Here is a 16,109-nt window from a genome sequence, read left to right as displayed (position 1 = left end):
TCATATCTTCACCCTACAGACCCTAATTGACAAACACGTCCATCAAAACAAAAGCAAAATCTACGCATGCTTTATAGATTTCCAGAAGGCTTTCAATTCCATCTGGCACGATGGTCTATTCCTGAAACTTATCGAAAGCGGGGTAGGGGGAAAAACATATGATGTAATTAAATCAATGTATACAAACAACAAATGTGCAGTTAAAATTGGAGACAAACAAACAAAATACTTCCCACAGGGGCGGGGGGTGACGCAGGGCTCGCCAATCTCACCGACACTCTTTAATATTTACATAAATGAAGTAGCAAAACTACTTGAACAATCTACAGCACCCGGCCTCACCCTATATGAATCCAAGGTTAAATTCCTCCTCTATGCAGACGACCTGGTTCTACTGTCACCAACTAAGGAGGGTCTACAGCAGAACGTGGATCTGCTGGAATCAGTCTGTCAGACCTGGGCCCTGACAATAAACCTCCAAAAAACCAAAGTCCTCTTGTTCCAACAAAGATCCAGACATCAGGGACCCAAAATAAATCTCACACTAGGAACAACTAAAATCGAACAAACCACTAACTACACATACTTGGGCATAAAAATCAGCTCTACGGGAAATTTCAAACTGGCTGTGAATGAACTGAAAGAGAAAGCAAGAAGGGCTTTCTACGCCATTAAAAGATCAAACCAAATAGAAATCCCAATTAGCATTTGGCTCAAAATTTTCAAATCAGTAATTGAACCAATTGCACTCTATGGCAGTGAAGTGTGGGGACCGCTAACACAACAAGACTTTGCAAAATGGGACAAACACCCAATTGAGATCCTACATGCAGAATTCTGTAAAAGTATCCTCCGGACTCAAAGGAAAACTGTAAACAATGTATGCAGGGCAGAACTAGGCCAATTTCCAACAATAATTACCATTCAAAAAAGAGCCTCCAAATTTTGGAAACACCTAAAAATGAGCAACCCCCACTGCTATCATTACGAAGCCTTGAAATGCCAAGAGAGGACCATAAAGAATAACTCCCTCAGTCAACTAGTCCTGGGACTCAGTGAAGCAACCACTAACACTACTAACAATAACCAGCCCCAGGACAGTGACATCGTAGCAGAGAGAATTCGACCCAACACAATTGTCACTAAACAAAAGGAAAAATACCTGTCATATTGGGCAGAAACAACAAAAACCCAAAGCAAACTCAATTGCTACTTGACCCTAAACAGACAATACAACATGGCTGAGTGCCTGACCATGGTAAAGGATAACAAACTGAGAAAAAGCTTGACAAGGTACAGACTTAGCGAACATAGCCTAGCGATCGAAAAAGGCAGACACAGGCAGACCAGGCTGCCAAGACAGGACAGGATATGCTCTCACTGCAGTCAGGGAGTAGTGGAGACAGAGATGCACTTCCTCACAGCCTGTGGAAAATATCAGGGCATCAGGGAGAATTTCTGCCAAAAATTCTCACAAATATGCCCTGAATTTAGAAATCTGAATGACAAACAAAAACTCCCATACCTACTGGGGGAGGAGAGAAGCTGTGTAGCACTGGCGGCACATTATGTTACAGCTTGCCATGAACAGAGTGACAACCAGTAAACTAAGAAAAGAGTGTATATAAATAATGCGAATGTATATTTATACACTCAGGGATATACCTGTTTATACACTGTATGAATAGAACTGCGTTTATGTTTTCAACCATGAATGTATTTTGATGCTTTGGCAACATAAGATGTACCTTATCATGCTAATAAAGCGATTTGAATTGAATTGAATTGAATTGAATCAGTTACAGGTGTGAGGGGGAGAGAGAGAATCAGTTACAGGTGTGAGGGAGAGAGAGAGAATCAGTTACAGGTGTGAGGGAGAGAGAGAATCAGTTACAGGTGTGAGGGAGAGAGAGAGAATCAGTTACAGGTGTGAGGGAGAGAGAGAGAATCAGTTACAGGTGTGAGGGAGAGAGAGAGAAACAGTTACAGGTGTGAGGGAGAGAGAGAATCAGTTAGAGGTGTGAGGGAGAGAGAGAGAATCAGTTACAGGTGTGAGGGAGAGAGAGAGAATCAGTTACAGGTGTGAGGGAGAGAGAGAGAATCAGTTACAGGTGTGAGGGAGAGAGAGAAACAGTTACAGGTGTGAGGGAGAGAGAGAATCAGTTAGAGGTGTGAGAGAGAGAGAGAGAATCAGTTACAGGAGTGAGGGGGAGAGAGAATCAGTTACAGGTGTGAGAGAGAGAGAGAGAATCAGTTACACGTGTGAGGGAGAGAGAGAGAGAATCAGTTACAGGTGTGAGGGAGAGAGAGAGAATCAGTTACAGGTGTGAGGGAGAGAGAGAGAGAATCAGTTACAGGTGTGAGGGAGAGATAGAGAATCAGTTACAGGTGTGAGGGAGAGAGAGAATCAGTTACAGGTGTGAGGGAGAGAGAGAATCAGTTACAGGTGTGAGGGAGAGAGAGAGAATCAGTTACAGGTGTGAGGGGGAGGGAGAGAATCAGTTACAGGTCTGGCTTCAGCAGTGTAGACTATATGTTTACAGATCTAGACCCATCCTCTTTCAGAACATTCACCGTCAAACCGCAAACAACATTGTCAGACCACAGTCAAATTATTGCATATCTTGAAAGGACAGAAACAACCAACACAGAAACACAACCCAGTAAACTGTACAACATTAAGAAATCCTGCAGATGGGCCAAAAAGAGCATGGAACTATACCAGAAATCAATTAGCAACCAAACAACTCAAGCTCTCTTGGACACCTTTCTGGAAAATACATACACACACAATAAAGAAGGCGTAAACCGGGCAGTGAATAACCTAAATAATATTTTTGATAATCTGGCATCAATGTCAAACTTGAAAGTTCGAAAGAACAAACCCAAAACAAAAAACTACGAAAAATGGTTTGACTCCGATTGCCAGAACATGAGGAAAAAACTCAGAAAAATATCAAACCAAAAACACAGACAACCAGAAAACGAGGAATTACGCCTTGCTTATTGTCAGGCACTAACACAATACAAACGCACACTCAGAACCAAGAAAGAGCAGTATATTAAGAATACACTCATCTCCATTGAGGAATCCATTGATTCCAATTGTTTCTGGGACAACTGGAATACATTACACAAAAAACAACACGATGAATTGGCCATTCAAAACGGTGACACATGGGAAAACCATTTTGAAAAATTATACCAGAAAAACACACTAAGCCCAGAGCAATACCAAATATGCGAAAAACTGGCAAAGCTAGAATCTGCCATAAAAGATAACCAAAACCCGATAGACACCATAATATCTGAAAAAGAGCTAATTGAAAAACTCAAGGACCTGCGACCAGGAAAGGCTTGCGGGGCAGACGGCATCCTAAGCGAGATGACTAAACACACGGACGATAAAATGAGATTGGCTATACTGAAACTCTTCAACTTGGTTCTGAATGTCGGTTACTTCCCTGATATCTGGAACAAAGGACTCATAACGCCCATATACAAAAGTGGGGATAAAGGAGACCCAAATAACTATCGAGGCATCTGTGTAAACAGTAACATGGGAAAGGTTTTCTGTAGTATCATAAACAAAAGACTTATAAACTTCCTTGAAGAGCACAATGTCTTGAGTAAAAGCCAAATTGGATTCCTGCCAAACTATAGAACATCAGATCATATCTTCACCCTACAGACCCTAATTGACAAACACGTCCATCAAAACAAAAGCAAAATCTACGCATGCTTTATAGATTTCCAGAAGGCTTTCAATTCCATCTGGCACGATGGTCTATTCCTGAAACTTATCGAAAGCGGGGTAGGGGGAAAAACATATGATGTAATTAAATCAATGTATACAAACAACAAATGTGCAGTTAAAATTGGAGACAAACAAACAAAATACTTCCCACAGGGGCGGGGGGTGACGCAGGGCTCGCCAATCTCACCGACACTCTTTAATATTTACATAAATGAAGTAGCAAAACTACTTGAACAATCTACAGCACCCGGCCTCACCCTATATGAATCCAAGGTTAAATTCCTCCTCTATGCAGACGACCTGGTTCTACTGTCACCAACTAAGGAGGGTCTACAGCAGAACCTGGATCTGCTGGAATCAGTCTGTCAGACCTGGGCCCTGACAATAAACCTCCAAAAAACCAAAGTCCTCTTGTTCCAACAAAGATCCAGACATCAGGGACCCAAAATAAATCTCACACTAGGAACAACTAAAATCGAACAAACCACTAACTACACATACTTGGGCATAAAAATCAGCTCTACGGGAAATTTCAAACTGGCTGTGAATGAACTGAAAGAGAAAGCAAGAAGGGCTTTCTACGCCATTAAAAGATCAAACCAAATAGAAATCCCAATTAGCATTTGGCTCAAAATTTTCAAATCAGTAATTGAACCAATTGCACTCTATGGCAGTGAAGTGTGGGGACCGCTAACACAACAAGACTTTGCAAAATGGGACAAACACCCAATTAAGATCCTACATGCAGAATTCTGTAAAAGTATCCTCCGGACTCAAAGGAAAACTGTAAACAATGTATGCAGGGCAGAACTAGGCCAATTTCCAATAATAATTACCATTCAAAAAAGAGCCTCCAAATTTTGGAAACACCTAAAAATGAGCAACCCCCACTGCTATCATTACGAAGCCTTGAAATGCCAAGAGAGGACCATAAAGAATAACTCCCTCAGTCAACTAGTCCTGGGACTCAGTGAAGCAACCACTAACACTACTAACAATAACCAGCCCCAGGACAGTGACATCGTAGCAGAGAGAATTCGACCCAACACAATTGTCACTAAACAAAAGGAAAAATACCTGTCATATTGGGCAGAAACAACAAAAACCCAAAGCAAACTCAATTGCTACTTGACCCTAAACAGACAATACAACATGGCTGAGTGCCTGACCATGGTAAAGGATAACAAACTGAGAAAAAGCTTGACAAGGTACAGACTTAGCGAACATAGCCTAGCGATCGAAAAAGGCAGACACAGGCAGACCAGGCTGCCAAGAGAGGACAGGATATGCTCTCACTGCAGTCAGGGAGTAGTGGAGACAGAGATGCACTTCCTCACAGCCTGTGGAAAATATCAGGGCATCAGGGAGAATTTCTACCAAAAATTCTCACAAATATGCCCTGAATTTAGAAATCTGAATGACAAACAAAAACTCCCATACCTACTGGGGGAGGAGAGAAGCTGTGTAGCACTGGCGGCACATTATGTTACAGCTTGCCATGAACAGAGTGACAACCAGTAAACTAAGAAAAGAGTGTATATAAATAATGCGAATGTATATTAATACACTCAGGGATATACCTGTTTATACACTGTATGAATAGAACTGCGTTTATGTTTTCAACCATGAATGTATTTTGATGCTTTGGCAACATAAGATGTACCTTATCATGCTAATAAAGCGATTTGAATTGAATTGAATTGAATTGAATCAGTTACAGGTGTGAGGGGGAGAGAGAGAATCAGTTACAGGTGTGAGGGAGAGAGAGAGAATCAGTTACAGGTGTGAGGGAGAGAGAGAATCAGTTACAGGTGTGAGGGAGAGAGAGAGAATCAGTTACAGGTGTGAGGGAGAGAGAGAGAATCAGTTACACGTGTGAGGGAGAGAGAGAGAATCAGTTACAGGTGTGAGAGAGAGAGAATCAGTTACAGGTGTGAGGGAGAGAGAGAGAATCAGTTACAGGTGTGAGGGAGAGAGAGAGAAACAGTTACAGGTGTGAGGGAGAGAGAGAATCAGTTAGAGGTGTGAGAGAGAGAGAGAGAATCAGTTACAGCTGTGAGGGGGAGAGAGAATGAGTTACAGGTGTGAGAGAGAGAGAGAGAATCAGTTACAGGTGTGAGGGAGAGAGGGAGAGAATCAGTTACAGGTGTGAGGGAGAGTGAGAGAATCAGTTACAGGTGTGAGGGAGAGAGAGAGAGAATCAGTTACAGGTGTGAGGGAGAGAGAGAATTAGTTACAGGTGTGATGGAGAGAGAGAGAATCAGTTACTTGTGTGAGGGAGAGAGAGAGAATCAGTTACAGGTGTGAGGGAGAGAGAGAGAATCAGTTACAGATGTGAGGAAGAGAGAGAGAATCAGTTACAGGTGTGAGGGAGAGAGAGAGAATCAGTTACAGGTGTGAGGGAGAGAGAGAGAATCAGTTACAGGTGTGAGGGAGAGAGAATCAGTTACAGGTGAGAGGGAGAGAGAGAATCAGTTACAGGTGCGAGGGAGAGAGAGAGAATCAGTTACAGGTGTGAGGGAGAGAGAGAGAATCAGTTACAGGTGTGAGGGAGAGAGAGAGAATCAGTTACAGGTGTGAGGGAGAGAGAGAGAATCAGTTACAGGTGTGAGGGAGAGAGAATCAGTTACAGGTGAGAGGGAGAGAGAGAATCAGTTACAGGTGTGAGGGAGAGAGAGAGAATCAGTTACAGGTGCGAGGGAGAGAGAGAGAATCAGTTACAGGTGTGAGGGAGAGAGAGAGAATCAGTTACAGGTGTGTGAGAGAGAGAGAATCAGTTACAGGTGTGAGGGAGAGAGAGAATCAGTTACAGGTGTGAGGGAGAGAGAGAGAATCAGTTACAGGTGTGAGGGAGAGAAAGAGAATCAGTTACTGGTGTGAGGGAGAGAGAGAGAATCAGTTGGAGGTGTGAGGGAGAGAGAGAGAACCAGTTGCAGTTGTGAGGGAGAGAGAGAGAATCAGTTACAGGTGTGAGGGAGAGAGAGAGAATCAGTTACAGGTGTGAGGGAGAGAGAGAGAATCAGTTACAGGTGTGACGGAGAGAGAGAGAATCAGTTACAGGTGTGAGAGAGAGAGAGAATCAGTTACAGGTCTGAGGGAGAGAGAGAGAGAATCAGTTAAAGGTGTGAGGGAGAGAGAGAGAATCAGTTGCAGGTGTGAGGGAGAGAGAGAATCAGTTACAGGTGTGAGAGAGAGAGAGAATCAGTTACAGGTGTGAGGGAGAGAGAGAATCAGTTACAGGTGTGAGGGAGAGAGAGAGAATCAGTTACAGGTGTGAGAGAGAGAGAGAATCAGTTACAGGTGTGAGGGAGAGAGAGAATCAGTTACAGGTGTGAGGGAGAGAGAGAGAATCAGTTACAGGTGTGAGGGAGAGAGAGAGAATCAGTTACAGGTGTGTGAGAGAGAGAGAATCAGTTACAGGTGTGAGGGAGAGAGAGAATCAGTTACAGGTGTGAGGGAGAGAGAGAGAATCAGTTACAGGTGTGAGGGAGAGAGAGAGATTCAGTTACAGGTGTGAGGGAGAGAGAGAGAATCAGTTATAGGTGTGAGGGAGAGAGAGAATCAGTTACAGGTGTGAGGGAGAGAGAGAGAATCAGTTACACGTGTGAGGGAGAGAGAGAATCAGTTGCAGGTGTGAGGGAGGTAGAGAGAATCAGTTACAGGTGTGAGGGAGAGAGAGAGAATCAGTTACAGGTGTGAGGGAGAGAGAGAGAATCAGTTACAGGTGTGAGAGAGAGAGAGAATCAGTTACAGGTGTGAGGGAGAGAGAGAAACAGTTGCAGGTGTGAGGGAGAGAGAGAATCAGTTACACGTGTGAGGGAGAGAGAGAATCAGTTGCAGGTGTGAGGGAGGTAGAGAGAATCAGTTACAGGTGTGAGGGAGAGAGAGAGAATCAGTTACAGGTGTGAGGGAGAGAGAGAGAATCAGTTACAGGTGTGAGAGAGAGAGAGAATCAGTTACAGGTGTGAGGGAGAGAGAGAAACAGTTGCAGGTGTGAGGGAGAGAGAGAATCAGTTACAGGTGTGAGGGAGAGAGAGGGAATCAGTTACAGGTGTGAGGGAGAGAGAGAGAATCAGTTACAGGTGTGAGGGAGAGAGAGAGAATCAGTTAAAGGTGTGAGGGAGAGAGAGAGAATCAGTTACAGGTGTGAGGGAGAGAGAGAGAATCAGTTAAAGGTGTGAGGGAGAGAGAGAGAATCAGTTACAGGTGTGAGGGGGAGAGAGAGAATCAGTTACAGGTGTGGGTTCAGCAGTGTAGAGTATATGATTACAGATCTAGACCCATCCTCTTTCAGAACATTCACCGTCAAACCGCAAACAACATTGTCAGACCACAGTCAAATTACTGCATATCTTGAAAGGACAGAAACAACCAACACAGAAACACAACCCAGTAAACTGTACAACATTAAAAAATCCTACAGATGGGCCAATAAGAGCACGGAACTATACCAGAAATCAATTAGCAACCAAACAACTCAAGCTCTCTTGGACACCTTTCTGGAAAATACATACACACACAATAAAGAAGGCGTAAACCGGGCAGTGAATAACCTAAATAATATTTTTGATAATCTGGCATCAATGTCAAACTTGAAAGTTCAAAAGAACAAACCCAAAACAAAAAATCTACGAAAAATGGTTTGACTCCGATTGCCAGAAGATGAGGAAAAAACTCAGAAAAATATCAAACCAAAAACACAGACAACCAGAAAACGAGGAATTACGCCTTGCTTATTGTCAGGCACTAACACAATACAAACGCACACTCAGAACCAAGAAAGAGCAGTATATTAAGAATACACTCATCTCCATTGAGGAATCCATTGATTCCAATTGTTTCTGGGACAACTGGAATACATTACACAAAAAACAACACGATGAATTGGCCATTCAAAACGGTGACACATGGGAAAACCATTTTGAAAAATTATACCAGAAAAACACACTAAGCCCAGAGCAATACCAAATATGCGAAAAACTGGCAAAGCTAGAATCTGCCATAAAAGATAACCAAAACCCGATAGACACCATAATATCTGAAAAAGAGCTAATTGAAAAACTCAAGGACCTGCGACCAGGAAAGGCTTGCGGGGCAGACGGCATCCTAAGCGAGATGACTAAACACACGGACGATAAAATGAGATTGGCTATACTGAAACTCTTCAACTTGGTTCTGAATGTCGGTTACTTCCCTGATATCTGGAACAAAGGACTCATAACGCCCATATACAAAAGTGGGGATAAAGGAGACCCAAATAACTATCGAGGCATCTGTGTAAACAGTAACATGGGAAAGGTTTTCTGTAGTATCATAAACAAAAGACTTATAAACTTCCTTGAGGAGCACAATGTCTTGAGTAAAAGCCAAATTGGATTCCTGCCAAACTATAGAACATCAGATCATATCTTCACCCTACAGACCCTAATTGACAAACACGTCCATCAAAACAAAAGCAAAATCTACGCATGCTTTATAGATTTCCAGAAGGCTTTCAATTCCATCTGGCACGATGGTCTATTCCTGAAACTTATCGAAAGCGGGGTAGGGGGAAAAACATATGATGTAATTAAATCAATGTATACAAACAACAAATGTGCATTTAAAATTGGAGACAAACAAACAAAATACATCCCATAGGGGCGGGGGGTGACGCAGGGCTCGCCAATCTCACTGACACTCTTTAATATTTACATAAATGAAGTAGCAAAACTACTTGAACAATCTACAGCACCCGGCCTCACCCTATATGAATCCAAGGTTAAATTCCTCCTCTATGCAGACGACCTGGTTCTGCTGTCACCAACTAAGGAGGGTCTACAGCAGAACCTGGATCTGCTGGAATCAGTCTGTCAGACCTGGGCCCTAACAATAAACCTCCAAAAAACCAAAGTCCTCTTGTTCCAACAAAGATCCAGACATCAGGGACCCAAAATAAATCTCACACTAGGAACAACTAAAATCGAACAAACCACTAACTACACATACTTGGGCATAAAAATCAGCTCTACGGGAAATTTCAAACTGGCTGTGAATGAACTGAAAGAGAAAGCAAGAAGGGCTTTCTACGCCACTAAAAGATCAAGCCAAATAGAAATCCCAATTAGCATTTGGCTCAAAATTTTCAAATCAGTAATTGAACCAATTGCACTCTATGGCAGTGAAGTGTGGGGACCGCTAACACAACAAGACTTTGCAAAATGGGACAAACACCCAATTGAGATCCTACATGCAGAATTCTGTAAAAGTATCCTCCGGACTCAAAGGAAAACTGTAAACAATGTATGCAGGGCAGAACTAGGCCAATTTCCACTAATAATTACCATCCAAAAAAGAGCCACCAAATTTTGGAAACACCTAAAAATGAGCAACCCCCACTGCTATCATTACGAAGCCTTGAAATGCCAAGAGAGGACCATAAAGAATAACTCCCTCAGTCAACTAGTCCTGGGACTCAGTGAAGCAACCACTAACACTATTAACAATAACCAGCCCCAGGACAGTGACATCGTAGCAGAGAGAATTTGACCCAACACAATTGTCACTAAACAAAAGGAAAAATACCTGTCATATTGGGCAGAAACAACAAAAACCCAAAGCAAACTCAATTGCTACTTGACCCTAAACAGACAATACAACATGGCTGAGTGCCTGACCATGGTAAAGGATAACAAACTGAGAAAAAGCTTGACAAGGTACAGACTTAGCGAACATAGCCTAGCGATCGAAAAAGGCAGACACAGGCAGACCAGGCTGCCAAGAGAGGACAGGATGTGCTCTCACTGCAGTCAGGGAGTAGTGGAGACAGAGATGCACTTCCTCACAGCCTGTGGAAAATATCAGGGCATCAGGGAGAATTTCTACCAAAAATTCTCACAAATATGCCCTGAATTTAGAAATCTGAATGACAAACAAAAACTCCCATACCTACTGGGGGAGGAGAGAAGCTGTGTAGCACTGGCGGCACATTATGTTACAGCTTGCCATCAACAGAGGGACAACCAGTAAACTAAGAAAAGAGTGTATATAAATAATGCGAATGTATATTTATACACTCAGGGATATACCTGTTTATACACTGTATGAATAGAACTGCGTTTATGTTTTCAACCATGAATGTATTTTGATGCATTGGCAACATAAGATGTACCTTATCATGCTAATAAAGCGATTTGAATTGAATTGAATTGAATTGAATCAGTTACAGGTGTGAGGGGGAGAGAGAGAATCAGTTACAGGTGTGAGGGAGAGAGAGAGAATCAGTTACAGGTGTGAGGGAGAGAGAGAATCAGTTACAGGTGTGAGGGAGAGAGAGAGAATCAGTTACAGGTGTGAGGGAGAGAGAGAGAATCAGTTACACGTGTGAGGGAGAGAGAGAGAATCAGTTACAGGTGTGAGAGAGAGAGAGAGAATCAGTTACAGGTGTGAGGGAGAGAGAGAGAATCAGTTACAGGTGTGAGGGAGAGAGAGAATCAGTTACAGGTGTGAGGGAGAGAGAGAGAATCAGTTACAGGTGTGAGAGAGAGAGAGAGAATCAGTTACAGGTGTGAGGGAGAGAGAGAGAATCAGTTACACGTGTGAGGGAGAGAGAGAGAATCAGTTACAGGTGTGAGAGAGAGAGAGAATCAGTTACAGGTGTGAGGGAGAGAGAGAGAATCAGTTACAGGTGTGAGGGAGAGAGAGAGAATCAGTTACAGGTGTGAGGGAGAGAGAGAGAATCAGTTACAGGTGTGAGGGAGAGAGAGAGAATCAGTAACAGGTGTCAGGGAGAGAGAGAGAATCAGTAACAGTTGTCAGGGAGAGAGAGAGAATCAGTTACAAGTGTGAGGGTGAGAGAGAGAATCAGTTACAGGTGTGAGGGAGAGAGAGAATCAGTTAGAGGTGTGAGGGAGAGAGAGAGAATCAGTTAGAGGTGTGAGGGAGAGAGAGAGTATCAGTTACAGGTGTGATTGTGAGAGAGAGAACCAGTTAGAGTTGTGAGGGAGAGAGAGAATCAGTTAGAGGTGTGAGGGAGAGAGAGAGAATCAGTTAGAGTTGTGAGGGAGAGAGAGAGAATCAGTTACAGGTGTGAGAGAGAGAGAGAATCAGTTACAAGTGTGAGGGAGAGAGAGAGAATCAGTTACAGGTGTGAGGGAGAGAGAGAGAATCAGTTACAGGTGTGAGAGAGAGAGAGAATCAGTTATAGGTGTGAGGGAGAGAGAGAGAATCAGTTACAAGTGTGAGGGAGACAGAGAGAATCAGTTACAGGTGGGATGGAGAGAGAGAGAATCAGTTACAGGTGTGAGAGAGAGAGAGAATCAGTTATAGGTGTGAGGGAGAGAGATAGAACCAGTTACAGGTGTGAGGGAGAGAGAGAGAATCAGTTATAGCTGTGAGGGAGAGAGAAAATCAGTTACAGGTGTGAGGGAGAGAGAGAGAATCAGTTACAGGTGTGAGGGAGAGAGAGAGAGAATCAGTTACGGGTGTGAGGGAGAGGGAGAGAATCAGTTACAGGTGTCATGGAGAGAGAGAATCAGTTACAGGTGTGAGGGAGAGAGAGAGAAACACAGGTGTGAGGGAGAGAGAGAGAATCAGTTACAGGTGTGAGAGAGAGAGAGAATCAGTTACAGGTGTGAGGGAGAGAGAGAGAATCAGTTACAGGTGTGAGGGACAGAGAGAATCAGTTACAGGTGTGAGGGAGAGAGAGAGAATCAGTTACAGGTGTGAGGGACAGAGAGAGAATCAGTTACAGGTGTGAGAGAGAGAGAGAGAATCAGTTACAGGTGTGAGGGAGAGAGAGAGAATCAGTTACAGGTGTAAGGGAGAGAGAGAGAATCAGTTAAACGTGTGAGGGAGAGAGAGAGAATCAGTTACAGGAGTGCGGGAGAGAGAGAATCAGTTACAGGTGTGAGGGGGAGAGAGAGAATCAGTTACAGGTATGAGGGAGAGAGAGAGAATCAGTTACAGGTGTGAGGGAGAGAGAGAGAATCAGTTACAGGTGTGAGGGAGAGAGAGAATCAGTTACAGGTGTGAGGGAGAGAGAGAATCAGTTAGAGGTGTGAGGGAGAGAGAGAGAATCAGTTCGAGGTGTGAGGGAGAGAGAGAGTATCAGTTATAGGTGTGAGGGTGAGAGAGAGAACCAGTTAGAGTTGTGAGGGAGCGAGAGAATCAGTTAGAGGTGTGAGGGAGAGAGAGAGAATCAGTTAGAGGTGTGAGGGAGAGAGAAAGAATCAGTTACAGGTGTGAGAGAGAGAGAGAGAATCAGTTACAGGTGTGAGGGAGAGAGAGAATCAGTTACAGGTTTGAGGGAGAGAGAGAGAATCAGTTACAGGTGTGAGAGAGAGAGAGAGAGAATAAGTTACAGGTGTGAGGGAGAGAGAGAGAATCAGTTACAGGTGTGTGAGAGAGAGAGAGAATCAGTTACAGGTGTGAGGGAGAGAGAGAGAATCAGTTACAGGTGTGAGGGAGAGAGAGAGAATCAGTTACAGGTGTGAGAGAGAGAGAGAATCAGTTACAGGTGTGAGGGAGAGAGAGAGAATCAGTTACAGGTGTGAGGGAGAGAGGGAGAATCAGTTACAGGTGTGAGGGAGAGAGAGAATCAGTTACAGGTGTGAGGGAGAGAGAGAGAATCAGTTACAGGTGTGAGGGAGAGAGAGAGAATCAGTTACAGGTGTGAGGGAGAGAGAGAGAGAATCAGTTACGGGTGTGAGGGAGAGAGAGAATCAGTTACAGGTGTGAGGGAGAGAGAGAGAATCAGTTACAGGTGTGAGGGAGAGAGAGAGAGAATCAGTTACGGGTGTGAGGGAGAGAGAGAGAATCAGTTACAGGTGTCAGGGAGAGAGAGAATCAGTTACAGGTGTGAGGGAGAGAGAGAGAAACACTTACAGGTGTGAGAGAGAGAGAGAGAATCAGTTACAGGTGTGAGAGAGAGAGAGAATCAGTTACAGGTGTGAAGGAGAGAGAGAGATTCGGTTACAGGTGTGAGGGACAGAGAGAGAATCAGTTACAGGTGTGAGGGAGAGAGAGAGAATCAGTTACAGGTGTGAGGGACAGAGAGAGAATCAGTTACAGGTGTGAGAGAGAGAGAGAGAATCAGTTACAGGTGTGAGGGAGAGAGAGAGAATCAGTTACAGGTGTGAGGGAGAGAGAGAGAATCAGTTACAGGTGTGAGGGAGAGAGAGAATCAGTTACAGGTGTGAGGGAGCGAGAGAGAATCAGTTACAGGTGTGAGGGAGAGAGAGAGAATCAGTTATAGGTGTGAGGGAGAGAGAGAATCAGTTACAGGTGTGAGGGAGAGAGAGAGAATCAGTTACAAGTGTGAGGGAGAGAGAGAGAGAATCAGTTACAGGTGTGAGGGAGAGGGAGAGAATCAGTTACAGGTGTGAGGGAGAGAGAGAATCATTTACAGGTATGAGGGAGAGACAGAGAATCAGTTACAGGTGTGAGGGAGAGACAGAGAATCAGTTACAGGTGTGAGGGAGAGAGAGAGAATCAGTTACAGGAGTGCGGGAGAGAGAGAATCAGTTACAGGTGTGAGGGAGCGAGAGAGAATCAGTTACAGGTGTGAGGGAGAGAGAGAGAATCAGTTACAGGTGTGAGGGAGAGAGAGAGAGAATCAGTTACAGGTGTGAGGGAGAGAGAGAGAATCAGTTACAGGTGTGAGGGAGAGAGACAGAATCAGTTACAGGTGTGAGGGGGACAGAGAGAATCAGTTACAGGTGTGAGGGAGAGAGAGAAACAGTTGCAGGTGTGAGGGAGAGAGAGAGAATCAGTTACAGGAGTGCGGGAGAGAGAGAATCAGTTACAGGTGTGAGGGGGAGAGAGAGAATCAGTTACAGGTGTGAGGGAGAGAGAGAATCAGTTACAGGTGTGAGGGAGAGAGAGAGAATCAGTTACAGGTGTGAGGGGGAGGGAGAGAATCAGTTACAGGTCTGGCTTCAGCAGTGTAGACTATATGTTTACAGATCTAGACCCATCCTCTTTCAGAACATTCACCGTCAAACCGCAAACAACATTGTCAGACCACAGTCAAATTATTGCATATCTTGAAAGGACAGAAACAACCAACACAGAAACACAACCCAGTAAACTGTACAACATTAAGAAATCCTGCAGATGGGCCAAAAAGAGCATGGAACTATACCAGAAATCAATTAGCAACCAAACAACTCAAGCTCTCTTGGACACCTTTCTGGAAAATACATACACACACAATAAAGAAGGCGTAAACCGGGCAGTGAATAACCTAAATAATATTTTTGATAATCTGGCATCAATGTCAAACTTGAAAGTTCAAAAGAACAAACCCAAAACAAAAAACTACGAAAAATGGTTTGACTCCGATTGCCAGAACATGAGGAAAAAACTCAGAAAAATATCAAACCAAAAACACAGACAACCAGAAAACGAGGAATTACGCCTTGCTTATTGTCAGGCACTAACACAATACAAACGCACACTCAGAACCAAGAAAGAGCAGTATATTAAGAATACACTCATCTCCATTGAGGAATCCATTGATTCCAATTGTTTCTGGGACAACTGGAATACATTACACAAAAAACAACACGATGAATTGGCCATTCAAAACGGTGACACATGGGAAAACCATTTTGAAAAATTATACCAGAAAAACACACTAAGCCCAGAGCAATACCAAATATGCGAAAAACTGGCAAAGCTAGAATCTGCCATAAAAGATAACCAAAACCCGATAGACACCATAATATCTGAAAAAGAGCTAATTGAAAAACTCAAGGACCTGCGACCAGGAAAGGCTTGCGGGGCAGACGGCATCCTAAGCGAGATGACTAAACACACGGACGATAAAATGAGATTGGCTATACTGAAACTCTTCAACTTGGTTCTGAATGTCGGTTACTTCCCTGATATCTGGAACAAAGGACTCATAACGCCCATATACAAACGTGGGGATAAAGGAGACCCAAATAACTATCGAGGCATCTGTGTAAACAGTAACATGGGAAAGGTTTTCTGTAGTATCATAAACAAAAGACTTATAAGCTTCCTTGAAGAGCACAATGTCTTGAGTAAAAGCCAAATTGGATTCCTGCCAAACTATAGAACATCAGATCATATCTTCACCCTACAGACCCTAATTGACAAACACGTCCATCAAAACAAAAGCAAAATCTACGCATGCTTTATAGATTTCCAGAAGGCTTTCAATTCCATCTGGCACGATGGTCTATTCCTGAAACTTATCGAAAGCGGGGTAGGGGGAAAAACATATGATGTAATTAAATCAATGTATACAAACAACAAATGTGCAGTTAAAATTGGAGACAAACAAACAAAATACTTCCCACAGGGGCGGGGGGTGATGCAGGGCTCGCCAATCTCACCGACACTC

The sequence above is a fragment of the Somniosus microcephalus genome, chromosome 12, assembly GCF_052327205.1.
Source record: "Somniosus microcephalus isolate GS21.2 chromosome 12, FLI_Smic_1.0, whole genome shotgun sequence".
NCBI lineage: Eukaryota > Metazoa > Chordata > Chondrichthyes > Squaliformes > Somniosidae > Somniosus > Somniosus microcephalus.
The sequence above is the reverse complement of the archived record's forward strand: the minus strand, read 5'-3'. Positions refer to the sequence as shown.